Here is a 15606-nt window from a genome sequence, read left to right as displayed (position 1 = left end):
CCCCCCCCCCCCCAGGGGTTGTCTGGAATGAGGAATGAGTCAATTACCCAGGTGACTTGTTGTGAACCTGCCCCTAATGAATAAGAAATCAATCACAGGGCAAGTAGGTGGGACTTACAGGTTGGACAGAGGAAGAGAAGAGGCAGGAAAGAGATAGAGGCTTTTGGGTCAGGGACTGCTAGAGGACAAGATGTAGCTACTAGTGACTCCCAGTTTAGATTGTGAATCCACTAGGCAAAAACTGAGGATTTAGATTTAATATGGCTTACAAGATTAGGATTCTAGTTGATGGGCCCAGTGATTGAGTTACCATTGATTCTGAACTAAGTTTCTGAGGTGTTTTCCTTCACACAGAGGCTTAACTGGGTTCCAGAGAGGAAGGTATGTTGGCAAAGTGTGGTTTTGCCAGAAGTGCACCACAAAAGGCCGTGGGAGTTTTGAAGCATGGGACTGGTGTGGTAGTGACCCACCAGTGGGAACTTAGTGAGCTGGATGGAGAGATTTTGGAGCTCTGAGTCAGAGAGTCTTCATGAGATGAGAATAGGCCAGCCACTGCCCACTGATGCTTTGCCGGCAATAGTGTGGATTTTAAAAAAATATTTCCTGTAACACACCACTACCAAAATAATAGGAATTAACAATTATTGGTTATTGATATCTCTCAATATCAATGGATTCAATTCCCTGATGCAAAGATACAGACTAAGAGGATCCACCCCTCTGCTACATACTAGAAACACACCTAAACACCAAAGTTTGACATTACCTCAGAGTAAAGGGTTGGAAAAAGATTTTTACAAGCAAATGGACATAACAGCAAGCTGGTGTAGCCATTCTAATATCTAACAAACTGGACTTCAAGCCAAAATTAATCAAAAGAGATGTGGAAAGAAACTGCATACTCAAAGAAAAAATCCACCAGATAATGTTTCAATTCTTAATGATGTTTCAAAGCCTTGAATTCAAGTTTGTAAAAAGCCTCCAAGTTTAAAAAGAAACACTTCTTAAGCTTAAGTCACACATTGACTCTCACACATTAATAGTGAGAGATTTCAGTACCCACTCTCATTAATGACAGGTCATTCAGACAAATACTAAACAGAGAAATCTTGGAGATAATAGACAGCATGAACCAAATGGACTGGTATCTACAGTACATTTCACCCAAACACAAAAGAATATATCTTCTAAGCATCTCAAACTTTCTCCAAAACTGACCAGACTGGGTCACAAGGCAAGTCTCAGCAGATACAAGAAAAGTGAAATAACACCCTATATACTATCAGACGACCATTGATTCAACAACAACAAAACAACAGAAAACCTACACACTCATGAAAACAGAATTAACTCTTTACTGAATGAAAACTGCGTCAAGAAAGAAATAAGAAAGACATAACATCTCTTCCAACACTAGGAGTAACTGGGACTAGCGGAACAAGACACACAGGAACTCCGACAGCCCAGTGGCTCAAGTTTCTTCCAGTCTGTCTTTGCTGGTGCCCTGAGCAGATCTTGGGCACAAGCTCCGCAGCCAATCCCACAACTGTCAGGTCCTACTTTTAAAACCTATACTACACAAAATTGGAAAATTTAAAAGTAATGGGTAATTTTCTAAAGAGATACGAATTGTGAAGTTAAATCAAAATCAGATGAATAACTCAAAAAGACTTGTAACAACCGGGTAGTGGTGGCGCACACCTTTAATCCTAGCAGTTGGGAGGCAGAGGCAGGTGGATTTCTGAGATCTAGGCCAGGCCAGCCTAGTCTACAGAGTAAGTTCCAGATCAGCCAGGGCTACACAGAGAAACCCTGTCTCGAAAAACCAAAAAAAGCCCTTTAACCACTAGGAAAATAAAAGCAGTCATTAAAAGTCCCCCAACCAAAAAAAAAAAAAAGCACAAGGCCAGAAAGTTTCAGAGTAGAATTCTACTAGACTTTCAAAGAAGAGCTAATGCCCATACTTGTCAAACTATTCGATATAATAGATACAGAAAAAACACTGCCAGATTCATTTTATGAGGCCATAGTCATTCTGATACCCAAGCCATACAAAGACTCAACAAAGAAAGAGAACTATGAACTGCATGAACATAGATGTAAAAATAGACAATAAAATACTCACAAACTGAATCCAGGAACATACCAAAATGATCACCTACCATGTTGGAGTAGCCTTTATCCCATAGATGCAGGGATGGTTTGGAATAGAAAAATCAGTCAATATAAGCCATCATATAAATAAACTAAAAGGAAAACCCCCTACATATCAGATGCTGAAAAAGCCTTTGAGAAACTCCAACACTCTTTCATGATAAAAGTCTGGGAGGCTCTCTGCTCCTCCCTGTTTCAGAGACAACTGCATCTTAAGCAGTGCCAGCCTTGTCCCGTAGACAAGATGGTGAAGGTCGGAGTGAATGGATCTGGCAGTATTGGGTCCTTTGTTATCAGGGCTGACTTCTGTTCTACACTTGGTAGAGATTGTTGCCATCAATGACCCCTTCATTGACCTCACCTACATGGTCTACATGTTCCAGTATGACTCCACCCATGGCAAATTCAACGGCACAGTCAAGGCTGAGAATGGGAAGCTTGTCATCAACAGGAAGTCCATCACCATCTTCCAGGAGTGAGATCCCGCTACCATCAAATGGGGCGATGATGGTGCTGAGTATGTTGTGGAGTCTACTGGTGTCTTCACCACCATGGAGGAGGTTGAGGCCCACTTGAAGGGTGGGACCAAAAGGACCAGCATTTCTGCTGATGCTCCTAGGTTTGTGATGGGTGTGAACCATGAGAAAAATGACAGCTCACTCAAGATTGTTAGTAAGGCATCCTGTACCACCAACTGCTTAGCCCTCTTGGTCAAGGTCATCCATGGCAACTTTGGCATTGTGGAAGGGCTCATGACCATGATCTATGCTATCACTGCAACTTAAAAGACTGTGGATGGCACCTTTGGAAAGCTGTGGCATGATGGCCATGGGGCTTCCCAGAACATCATCCATGCATCCACTGGTGCTGCCAAGGCTGTGGGCAAGGCCATCCGAGAGCTGAACGGGAAGCTCACTGGCATGGCCTTCCATGTTCCTACCCCCAATGTATCCATCGTGGATTAGGCATGACACCTGGAGAAACCTGCCAGGTATGATGACATCAAGAAGGTGGTGAAGCAGGCATCCAAGGGTCCACTAAAAGGCATCCTAGGCTACACTGAGGACCAGGTTGTCTCCTGCGACTTCAACAGCAATTCCCACTCTTCCACCTTTGATGCTGGTGCTGGCATTGCTCTCAATAACAACTATGTAAAGCTCATTTCCTGGTATGATAATGAATACGGCTACAACAACAGGGTGGTGGACCTCATGGCCTACATGGCTTCCAAGGAGTAAGAAACCCTGGACCATACTGATTTCCAAAATGGCTGTACAAGTTTTATTTCCCTCACACCAACAATGGAAGAATGTTCCCTTTGCACTGCATCCTTGCCAGCATGAGCTGTCACTTGTGTTACTGATCTTAGCCATTCTGACAGGTGTAAGATGGAATCTCTAAGGAGTTTTGATCAGCATTTCCCTGATGGCTAATGATGTTGAATATTTTTTAAGTGTTTCTCAGCCATTTGAGATTCCTCTGTTGAAAATTATCTGCTTTAGCTCTATACCCTAGAGCTAATTTTAATTGGATTGTTTGGTTTGTTGATGTAGAGAATCTTGAATTCATTATATTTTTCAGATATTATATGTGTGTGTTATATAATACATATCATACTGGATGTGGAGTTGTGGAAAATCTTTTTTCATTCTGTAGGCTGTTGTTTTGTCCTATTTATTGATGGTATGTACACAATTGTTAAATTGGGTTACTTTGTTTTTCAATATCAAGTTTCTTGCTTTTTTTTATTTTTTTTTTAGTTCTCTATTAGATGTGCAATTAATTTTCTGGCTAACAGGGTCCCATAGGAACCCCGAAACAAATTAGACCATTGACAAGACAATAAGTTGTGCTCTCTAAAAATTTACAGCATAGTCCAATTGCTGAAGACTACTTCCACACATCTCATTGAACATGGAGAGGTTAAACTGGTGCCTACATAGAACTTTCACCTCATTGTTCTAGTGTCTTTGACATGGAAAGGTACTCTGTAGGTTATCAAAAAGAGGAATATATTTTTGTTGTTAGAGGTGGAATTATGTTTGTGTGGCTGCCTTCTTTTGGCATTGTTGAAAGATTACTTTCTTGCTTTTTCTAGGATATAGTTTCCCTCCTGTGTTTGAGTTTTCCATCTATTACCCTTTGAAGGGCTGGATTTGTGAAAAGATATTGTGTAAATTTTGTTTTGTCATGGAATATCTTATTTTCTCCATCTATGGTAACTGAGAGTTTTGCTGGGTATAGTAGGCTGAGCGGGCATTTGTGTTCTCTTAGGGTCTGTATGACATCTGTCTAGGATCTTCTAGTTTTCATAGTCTCTGGTGGGAAGTCTGGTGTAATTCTGATAGGTCTGCCTTTATATGTTACTTGATCTTTTTCCCTCACTGCTTTTAATATTCTTTCTTTGTTTTGTGCATTTGGCATTTTGACTATTATGTGATGGCAGGAATTTCTTTTCTGGTCCAATCTATTTGGAATTCTGTAGGCTTCTTGTATGTTTATGGGCATCTCTTTCTTTAGGTTAGGGAAGTTTTCTTCTACAATTTTGTTGAAGATATTTACTGGCCCCTTAAGTTGGGAATCTTCACTCTCTTCTATACCTATTATCCTTAGGTTTGATCTTCTCACTGTGTCCTGGAGGAGATGGACAGAGGGTCAGGAAATTGAACAGAGGTGTGTAGCAATGGGGGATGAGGAACAGGTGTTAAGAACCAGAAAGTCCCAGATGCCAGGAAAGCAAGAGCCTCCCAGGACCCCAAAGAGACATTAGCTGAAACACCCCACAAAGGGGAAGGAGAACCTGTTGAGGTCATATCCAGAGGTTAGGCATGGCTCCCTGGTTGAGGGATGGGGCCGTCCACCCATTTCTAAAATTTTAACCCAGAATTGCTCCTGTCTAAAGAAAATACAAAGAGTGGAGCAGAAACTGAAGGAAAGACCATCCAGAGACTGCCTCACCTTGGGATCCATCCCATATACAGTCACCAAACCTAGACACTATTGTGGATGCCAAGAAGTGCATGCTGACAGGAGCCTGATATCTGTCTCCTGAGAGGCTCTGCCAGAGCCTGACAAATATAGAGGCAGATGCTTACAGCCAACCATAGGACTGAGTACAGGGTCCCCAATGGAGGAGTTAGAGAAGGACTAAAGGAGCTGAAGGGGTTTGCAACCCCATAGGAGGAACAACAATATGAACCAATCAGATCCCCCAGAGCTCCCAGGGGCTAAACCACCAACCAAGGAGTACACATGGAGTGACCCATAGCTCCAGCCATGCAGCAGAGGATGGTCTTGTTGGGCATAGTGGGAGCAGAGGCACTTGGAACTGTGAGGGTTCGATGCCCTGGTGTAGGGGAATGCCAGGGTAGGGAGGAGGGAGTAGATGGTTGTGGGGGGAACACCCTCATAGAAGCAGGAGGAAGGGGAATGGCATAGGGAGCTTCAGAGGTCAGGAATGAGAAAGGGGATATCATTTGAAATGTAAATAAAGAAAATATCCAATAAAAAAGGGAAAAAAACTTCACAAAATACAAGAGAAAGACTTGTTATGAACATTTAAAAATAAAGTTATATGTATCAAAAATGTACATTATGAGATTAAAGTGTCCATGTTAATTATTTTCATATTGTCCAGCTCATCTGGTAACATGCATACTGTACAAGCATGACAACCTGATTTAAAGTTCCCATCATTATCACTCATACAAAAATTGAGTCCTGCAAGGCATACTGGTAATTCTAGTGCTATAGGTGGGGTGGGGTGTGGAGACTATCTCACACACACACACACACACACCCCAAAGCAGGAAGAAAAAACTGGAAGAAGGAGGAGGAGGAAAGAAAGAAGGTAGGGAACAATAGATGACCTGTTGACCTTTGGCCTCAATATACATATGCATAATTATACATATATACATATACCCAAACACACATGTACAGACACAGAAACATACATACACATTCATGAATGGACAGACCCCCTCCACATACTTCATGACAAATAAAACTGAATGAGATCTACTTTGTTCTAATTGTGATCTGTGGCTTCAGAAGATATTACTACTATCGAGAGAAACTTATCAAATGGCATATAAAATTTCTCTACTACATCTCACTGTTTTACCCAAATCTATAATTAATTCAATATAATTTCATTTAAAAGAATTAACTGTAACATATCCAGAATTAGTAAAGATTATAGAATTAAGAACATTAATAGATATTATAACTGTATTTTATGTCTTCAAAAATAAATAGATACATAAGATATTTTTACGAAAATCCAAACTCACCTTCTAGAGATCAAAAGTATAATGCCTGAGATGAATAATACACTAAAAGGAATTAATGCAGATTAGCTATTGTAGATTGGTATACTTGAAAATGTAACAAGAGAAAGTAAATTAAACAGGAAAAATAAAAAAAAGGATAAAACATTTTTCATCCATGTGACAATCCAAGTGCAGTTGGAATCCATAAAGGAGAGAAAATAGGGACAGAAGTATTTTCTTAGGAAAAAATGGCTGGAAAGCAACAATGAGTTTCTAGCATAAGATGTACAGGGAGTAGGGATGGGATATCCTGGGATATGTCACAATTGCTTAAAACCAATGACAAAGAAAAAAGGTTTATAAGTAGCCATGTATGGAGGGCTTATTGTAAAGAGAAGAACAAAATTTGGATGATAGCAGAAGTTCCCATGAAGATGAGGATACAGCACATAGCACAATTGGTTTTACTACTGCATCTTCCTACATGTTGTTCTTGTTGATCCTCTTTGCCTCCTCTAAGGCTCCTGTTCTACTACAACTTATCTCTTTGTTCCATACATGGCAACAATTCTTCTTTAAGGTCCCATGTATTTGATTACGCTATGTTTTATTACGAAGGGAATTTTTTCAAGATCTTTTCTGCATTTAGTGAGATGTTTAGGTGTTTTCTATTCTTGAGTCTGTTTATTTGGTGGATAAAATTCACTGATTTTTATTGATTTTTACATGTTAAACCATTCCTCTATTTCTGGGATCAAGATGACTTGATGAGGGTAGGCACTTTGTGAGATGTGCTAAGTTCAGCTTACAATTATTTTATTGAAAATTCTTGCAATTATGTTACTCAGAGAAACTGGCCTAAGGTTTTCTTTTTAAGTTGGACCATTGGCTGATTTTGATATCAGTGTAATACTGATTTTGTAAAAAAAAAAGGGGGGGTGTCCTTGTTTATTTTATGGAATAATTTAAGAAATTTTGGTGTTAGTTTTTCTTTAAAAGTCTGGTAGAATTTTATACTACATCTATCTTGTCCTATAATTCTTACCGGGGAAGATTCTTTTCTTTTCCTTTCTTCCACCCATCCTTCCCTTTTAAAAGATTTCACTATTTTAAAGTAATTAAGTATCTTGTCTGCACGTATGTCATGTCTGTACACCATGTATAGTGCCCAAGCAGAACATAAGAGGGCATTGAATTCCTTGAAACTGGAGTTATAGTTGTCTGTCTGCATGTGGCTGCTAGAAGTCAAAGCTGGGTACTCTGGAAGAGAAATTAGTGTTCCTAACCACTGAGTTATCTTTCCATATCCCCAATTGGGAGATTTTTCCTTATTGGTGCTATTTTAATTGGTTGTTACATGTCTATTTAAATAGTTTGTTTAATCCTGAGATAATCTTGGTAGGGCACACACACACATACGCATATATAAATTTATCTTTTTTTTTTTTAGATTTTTTTCATTTTATGGACTATGGTGTTTTAAAGTATGTCCTTATAATTCTCTGAATTTTTTCAGTGATCATCATAACAATCTCTGGCTTTATTAATTTAGATCCTTTTATCATTCAGTTAATTTTGCTAAAGTTAATAGTCAATAAGCTATATCCACTGTGCAAGAGCACAGTTCCAGGAGTAACTAAAGATTTTTTTTGAATGTATTTAAGGTTCTACTCACAAGATGTAATCTATACTTGACACCAATATTGTGACCGAGAAGCTGTGGCTACAAAGATCATACAGTATAAAAGAGAAGCAACTACTTGTATTCTGCTAAATGGGCATAGTATCCAACAGACTCTTACTGATTTTCTGCTATACTCATAGATTGGTGGACATCTCAGCCCTTATCAGAGAAGGATCTTTTTGAAGTAACTGACGATTATTAACACAGAAGCTTACAAATGGTCAGAGAACATGAAACTGTGAAGTGCTCAGTCCTCAATGAAACATCTATATGACAGGCCCTCCTCCCAAAGCTCAGGGATCATGGTGGAAGAGGGGGGTAGAAAGATTGTAAGAGCCAGAACTGGTAGACTATAAGAAATCTGTTTTCCAAACAGAACATGGTATTTATAGACACAACAGTGTAACTGCAGTTGTGAGAGTGAACTCACAGTGGTTATAACAGCATGCATAAGCTAGATAAAATCCAAGTATAGTGTGTGGAAGGTAGGCATGATATCTCACTCCTAGCTCAGGCATTATTGGCAATTGATAGCTGCTGAAAGGAGAGTCCATTTTGTTTAAGGGTGTGATGACCATGACTTGGGACTAATACCACTTAAACACTCCATTTGTGTTTAAGCAGCACAAATTGGACAAGTATTTAAAAAAAATAAAAAAGTAAAGAGAGCATTAAGCTTGGTGGGTAGGGAGGTGGGGGTGGACTTGAGGGAAGGGGTGAACATGATCAAATGCACATTAAATTCTGAAAGAATTAATAAAAATACTAAAAGATGAAAAGTGGGTTATCCACTCTTAGTATATGATGACACAGAGTAAATGTTCTTATTCCAAAGGGAAAGAACAGGTGAGTAACAAGGAATAATTAAGTCAAACCACACCCAAAACTCAGCAGCAAGTAGCAGATCCTGCAGTTACATGGCTGAGATCTGGGGCTTATAATGGAATCATCAGTTTTCCAAGTGGAAGGTATCCTTCCTTCTCGAGCTCTGCCTGTAGTGCACACAACTTCTCTTACAGGCTTAGGTTGGCTCCTCTCCAACCTCCAGCTCTCTTTGGCAGATGTCTACAATTGTGGCATCTTCTGGGGTTTCCATTGAAACTGATGCTTTACTTTCAAAGGTCTATGAAATGAGTCTCTTCAGGGTCTCTTTGTATAGACTGTAATCTTGCCCTATATTGTCTGGCCACAGCATCTCTCTATAAAGCACTCAATATTGCAACTTTGCCTTCAAAACAAGTATCAAGTACATGATGCCTACAAGATTGCCAAATTGTAATGCTAGCTCAAATGTAGTCCAGAGCTCCCTGTGCCACGTTTCCATACATATACAGAACACATAAACATAAACATACAAAAATAAATAAACTTAAAAGTTTCCTTGTCACCAAGATAGCAAAATAATCCAGAATTAAAATGTATTTGTACTGTTTGAGTGACCCCCACAGATCTGGGACTCCAACTTCAAGACCAATCAGCTATTAGAATTCTTTTGTGACCAATGAAAAGGCATTCATTTCAAGTTTAGCCAACAAATATCATTTTCCCTTAATAAGGATGAAGAGAAGTTCAACTGTAAAAATAACAAAGATTTAGAAGAATAGATGTAAAAAAAATTTAAAGAATTTGCCTTAGAATGAAATTAAATGGAAAATAGAGATGCCATTTATAGTATATGAAGGTAAAGATATTTTTTTGGCTAAGTGCAAGTTCAGTATGACTAGTTATAGATATAATTGGTAAAAGGGTAAAGGGAACTCATATTTATCAGAGAAAGACATTTAGTCTACATTAGTATACAATATTCTTTTGACAAAGTAGATATTTTTTGTGTTTCATTCAGCAAATCTCTTCAGGGATAAAGATTTAGAATAAATTAATCTCCATGACAGATGGAAATTACAGATGCCTTTGAAACAAGAAAGAATCTTTCTTGAGAAACCATTCTGCCTTGATGGAATGGAAGCCAGGATCTCATTATAACCAGTGTTTGAATATGGTGGTGAATTTGAGCATGACAAGCTTTCTGTGAGTAAAATGGAGTATCCTACTTATTAATGTATCACCGCTAAGATCAAGTGAGGATATGTTGAAGTGCCAATTCAGCACAGGGCCAGGATGGCAGCAGGGCCAGGGAAAAGGAAGCAGACAATGAGCTCACAAACACTGCTAGGAGATGCTGAGAAGTGATCTTTCTATTATATTTTAGTTGTTAACCCTTCTTTAACTAGAACCAGCTTTAATTTCTTTTATATTAGGATTCCATTTAAATATGTTACAATAAAAATATCTTACATTAATAAAATAAAAATATATAATCTTTTAAATTATAAAAATCAGAAAACAGAAGCATGGGTCAAAATGCACACTTATGAATTAACCAGAGAATTATGAAATCAAATTCAATCTAGCTAACCATATAGTCAATTTGTCAGGGGTTATCAACCCTTGCTAAATAGCTTACTTTGACATCAATTCTTTTATATTGCACTTTTTTAAAATTTCATAGTTGTTATTGAATGCTTCAAGTAGGACTTTCAAAGTGAGAGTAAAAGGAATGGGCACAGCTGACATAAGAACTTCAGGAAAATAATGGCAAATAATTGTGAACTTACATGTTTTACTAATCAGTACTAAAGCAGAAAATAGGACAGTATACTCAAATGGGATAACATGCGAAAATATAACAAGTGTAAGGGAAAATTCTGGGAGAACCAAAAAGAGTTAGTGGATGACCCCAGGGGTGAAATTACCAGAAAGACACTAGAGAAGAGCAAATTCTGTTGCTGAAAGTAAAGAGATGTAGCTGGCCTATAATTTCCCATCCGTACTTTCTGAGTAAAAAAAGGTTCTTTGATGTATCATGAAGGTAACTAGAGGCAGCAAGGTGGAACAGAGGTAGAGCACTAATTTTAATTGATAGAAAGTGGCTCCTGAAGCACCATCCAGTAATCCAAGGGTCTATAATAGGAAAGGAATGTGCCTTCAGCACGTGTGTTCATGGGTCACAGAGTTCTGAGTATGAAATGGTGCTATATAATTTACAACATTGGACTTTTTAAATCTTAACAAGACAAATTTGTTTGCCTGACTTTGTTAACACTATGCCAAAAAATCAAATGAAATACACAAATGGGATAAAATTGGGAGTAGGGGTGACATGTTGTACTGATTCTGAAATGCTCAAAGGCTATTATGTTACTTTTCTTATTGGTGTCATGAAAAGCTTGACAAAAGCAGTTTAAGGAAGGATTTCCTTTGGTTATAATTTGAAAGCAGTTTAAGGAAGGATTTCCTTTGGTTATAATTTGGGAAGCAGTCTATCATAGCCATTGGCCATATTGTATCCAAACACCAGAGAGAAAAAGAAATGGATGAGTGTTCCATTCACTTTCTCCTTCATAGTCAGCCCAGAACTCCAATCCTTAATCCAGGGCATGCTGCTGTCCTCATTCAAGGTGAGTTTTTCCTTATAAGTTAGAATCTGCTAGTAAGATTCTTTTGACACACCTAAAAATATGTTTTCATGGTGAATCTTCAATCTAGTCACCTTGTCAAGATTACCCATGTCTATATGAGTGAGGCTGAAATGGTAATCATGCAATCTACAGGTTATGTGTGAGTTGCAATGACAAAGAGTGGAATATAGGGAGAAAACTACTAAGTACAGAATCTGTAAATATCAATATTAAGGGGCAAGTGGGATATAAACAGCTTAAAACTATAACTGTAAAAAGCTGCAATATTTAGATTATAAGCACACTTTAGAAGGGCAAACAAAGAAGTAGAATATTTGTGGAAGAAAGCTGCCTTGCAGTGAAGTAAGAACTGGAACGTGTCCCCTGCCCATGACAGCCAGAAGATGCCTGGTGCCTGGGTGAGAGTCACTTCAGCAGCACAATAGGACAAGCAGCTCAATGTTAGTGGGATGAGATGCTGATGAGAGAGAGACATGGTCATAGCTAGATAGAAGCAGGATCAGAAGAGGTATCTGATTCTGTGTCACATCAAATTAAAAAAATCAAAAAGCATAATAAAAACAAGCACACCATTAATAACAACAATAATAAGAAAGTCACAAACCAATTATTTGAAAATAGTAAAATAAAATAACTAAAATACACAAAGGAAAAAAACAAAACTACAAGGATGTATCATCTTCACAGTCAAAATGGTTATTATCAAAGCAATAAGACACTATTATTAGATGAAACAGAATTATTGAAAACAGAATTCTCATGCATTATACCCATCAGTACAGTGATTAAGGGCTCCATAAAAATCTGAATATAGAACCATGAGTACCTTTGTCCCTCATGCCTGCCTTTCTGCATCCCGAACAGCAACCCCTTTCCAGACACTAGAGTAGGGCCAGCAACTCCAACCTCTGCAATGACTGAGGACTACCTCTTTCTAGTAAAGGTCACTAGACCAACACCTGCACCTACCTTGTATAAAGAACAAGTCTCCTGCCTGTCTTCTTGTTCCCCTCCCTTTCCATATCACCCTTTCAAATACTGAGTTCCAACTCATGCCACTAGTCCCATCCATCCCTATAGAATGTCCTTGTTTCTTCAGCTCCAGGCAGGGAGTCTAGACTCCCATGTCAACTTTATCAATGCCCACTGTAAACACTTGTCCCCTTCTCTAGGCAGACACTAGACCTCTGAAGCCAACTCTACCAATCCCAGTGACCAAGGACTGTTCCTTTTCAGTGAGGCTCACTAGACCAACATCTGAAACCCAACCATGCTTTTGTATGTGACTTGATCTTCCCCTCTTGCTCCTTCAGTATCTATTTGCTTTGTGGTCTTTATCTCCTGCTCCTCCTCTTGTGGGAAGTATCCTAGATCCCCATTGCCAATTCCACCAGCTACTTCTGTGTGAGGAAAAGTTCTGAGTACCTACTCAGACTCCTGAAAATTGTCTGTAGGTATCAATTAACTCTACATAAAGTCTCCTAGGCTCAGAAGCCTCAGTTAGCTTGAGTCGAAGCAGGACTACTTCTCATACCCCATTTGAACATTAATGTTGAATTGTCCAAAACGGAACCCTAAACTTCATGCAGCTAATCAATTACCTAACAAACTGGAATAAACAGGAAATAGCTTCAAATACCCACTCCATAAAAGAGGTAAGATTTCCATACCAAAAAACACTACTAATGACTGACCTAACTCCTGATTTCTAGGGTCCATCATAAATGCATAAACATGAATAACCAAACCATAAATCTCTGCCCAAATCAGCACTCCAAAGTCATATTCCTCAGAAAAGCAACTTAGATGATGCATAAGACAATGAAATTAAGAATAGCAATGATAAACATGGTCAAAGAATTCAAAGAGAATAGGAATAAATATTGGAATGAAGACTGCAAAAAACCAAAAAGTTAAATGAAATAAAAATAATTCAATAAATAAAAACAGATTTTTAATAAAGAGAATCTTCAAATCAAGGGCAAAATGAAGTAAAATTGGAAGTGAAAAATTCAGAGGAAAGTTTCCCCAATATACTAGAGGAAGGGGAAGACAGACTATTAGGTACTGAAGACAAGTTAGAGGAACTATATCACTCAGTTTAAAACAAAAAATCTAATCCAGAAAAACTCTAAGACTAGAAAGTATGAAAACTCTAGGAAACTGCAAAAAGACCAAACTTATGAATAATACATATATAAGTAAGAAAAGAGAGCCATGTAAAAGGCACAGAAATATTTTCAACAAATCAGAAGAAAATTTCCCTAATCTAAGAAGAGAGATGCATCTCAAAGTCAAATGGAATACAGAACACCATACAGGCAGGACCAGAATAGAAACTCCCTGTTATATATGTAGGATATAAAAGGGCCATATAAAAGGGCCAAGGAAAGACTTGACCTCTGACTTGACCCACAAGCCTGAGACCAGGGTCAAGAAAAAGAATCCTACCTATCGATGAGCATGAAATTTCACCAATTCCTGAGCTTGGCCCAAATCATGCCACAGAACCCTACCAATCCCTGAGTTAGCCCCAAGATTAGGTCACAAAAATCCCACGAATCCTAGGCCACCCTAGAAAGCTCGGACCCCTTTCCTGTAAAGAAACCCTATATAAAGCCTGCCTCCTGCTCAGTTCTTTGCAGCTTCTTGCTGGAGCAGAGGCAGCTACCTTCTGCTTTTTGACTTTCCCAACTAATCTCTTGTGTTAGATTTGTTATGTTGTGTGACTTTGTGGTAGTCCTTGGCTCCCAAATGCCAGGATAGCATTCCCTTTAGATGTAACACTTCCACAGGCATGCTTCCCCTTCAGCCAGCCCTACATCTCTACTGGGGAAGCTCTGCCCCTCAGCACTGCAACACTTACAGCATAACAGGTATATAACAGAAGACAGAAAGGATACTGAAGGTGGCAAGAGGGAAAGATCAAGTCACACAAAAGCACTCCCATCACAATAACACCATAGTTTCTAATGGAGACAACAAGAGCCAGGATGTACTGTTGTTCTCTGTTGTTTCACACCAGATATACCACCTTTGACCACTGCAAACTTCATCTTCAGCAAAACTATCAGTTCCAGTTAAGGGAGAAAGGAAAACTTTCCATGATAAAATTAGATTTAAGAAATCTGGAACAATAAGCCAGCTCTACAGAGAATACTGGAAGGAATCCTTAGGTCTGAAAAGAAAAGGGTTCAGCATGTTCCCCAAAGGGTACAAGAGACAAATATTGATTGTCATCATGACAGGACCTAGAAGAAAAACGTTAGGCGTGTCTGTGATTTTCTAGATTGCATTAATTGAGATTAGAAAAACCCCTCTAGAGAAAGATGGTGCCAGGCCTGACTGAATAAACAGGAGTGAGCTGAGCACTAGCACTCACCTCTCTTCTTCCTCAGTGCAAAATACCAGGTGCCTCAAGCTGCCCCTGCCGTGACCTTCATACCATAATGGCAAACCCTAAAACAGTGTGCAGAGGACATCCTTTGTCACACCCACTCCAATGAAGTCTTGTGACAACCCAAAAGCTTGGCCACAGACCAGAGGCGAAAAAGCTTCAAAGGAAGCCAGTCTCTTGGAGTTCATTCCTTGGCATATCCCAACTCAGAGGTAGCCCAGATACATCCTTTTGAACTCGAGTGCTAGGTGCCCACCAAGATAAGATTTACTAATAGCTAAACAAAATCGGACAAAGCTCTCTGACCTTTACCAATCTTAGCCAAACCCCCTGGCTTAGAATTTCATAAAGAATGTTATTCATCCAGACTAACTGCCTCCAGCATAGTTAGGAAGATAGTGAAGGGAGTGGGAGATTGAAGCTTACAAAATGGGAGTTGTTTATCCCAGGGCAAGGTCAAGTAGAATCCTCATTTTCAGACAAGTAAGGCAGCTGAGCCACACCTAGGAATTAACAAGAATGGGACTCCCAGAGTCAGGTCTCTACTAGCCCAGAAGATTAGCATAGTGGGCCTTTTACTAAGGGTGGACAGGACCTTGAGGTAGGGGTGTGTGTGTG

The 15606-nt window shown here is 39.0% G+C and overlaps 1 protein-coding gene and 1 pseudogene across 9 annotated transcripts in view; one reads left to right on the top strand and one right to left on the bottom strand.

Annotated features, from left to right (window-relative positions):
• The window catches only part of Mbd5 (methyl-CpG binding domain protein 5), a 367270-nt gene that overhangs the window by 89278 nt on the left and 262386 nt on the right, over nt 1-15606 (bottom strand). The gene's annotated exons all lie outside the window — the stretch shown is intronic.
• Nucleotides 2399-3442, top strand: LOC116090148 (annotated as a pseudogene).

The sequence above is a fragment of the Mastomys coucha genome, unplaced genomic scaffold (genome assembly GCF_008632895.1).
Source record: "Mastomys coucha isolate ucsf_1 unplaced genomic scaffold, UCSF_Mcou_1 pScaffold15, whole genome shotgun sequence".
NCBI lineage: Eukaryota > Metazoa > Chordata > Mammalia > Rodentia > Muridae > Mastomys > Mastomys coucha.
Note: the sequence above shows the minus strand (reverse complement) of the source record. Positions and strands in the feature narration are given on the sequence as shown.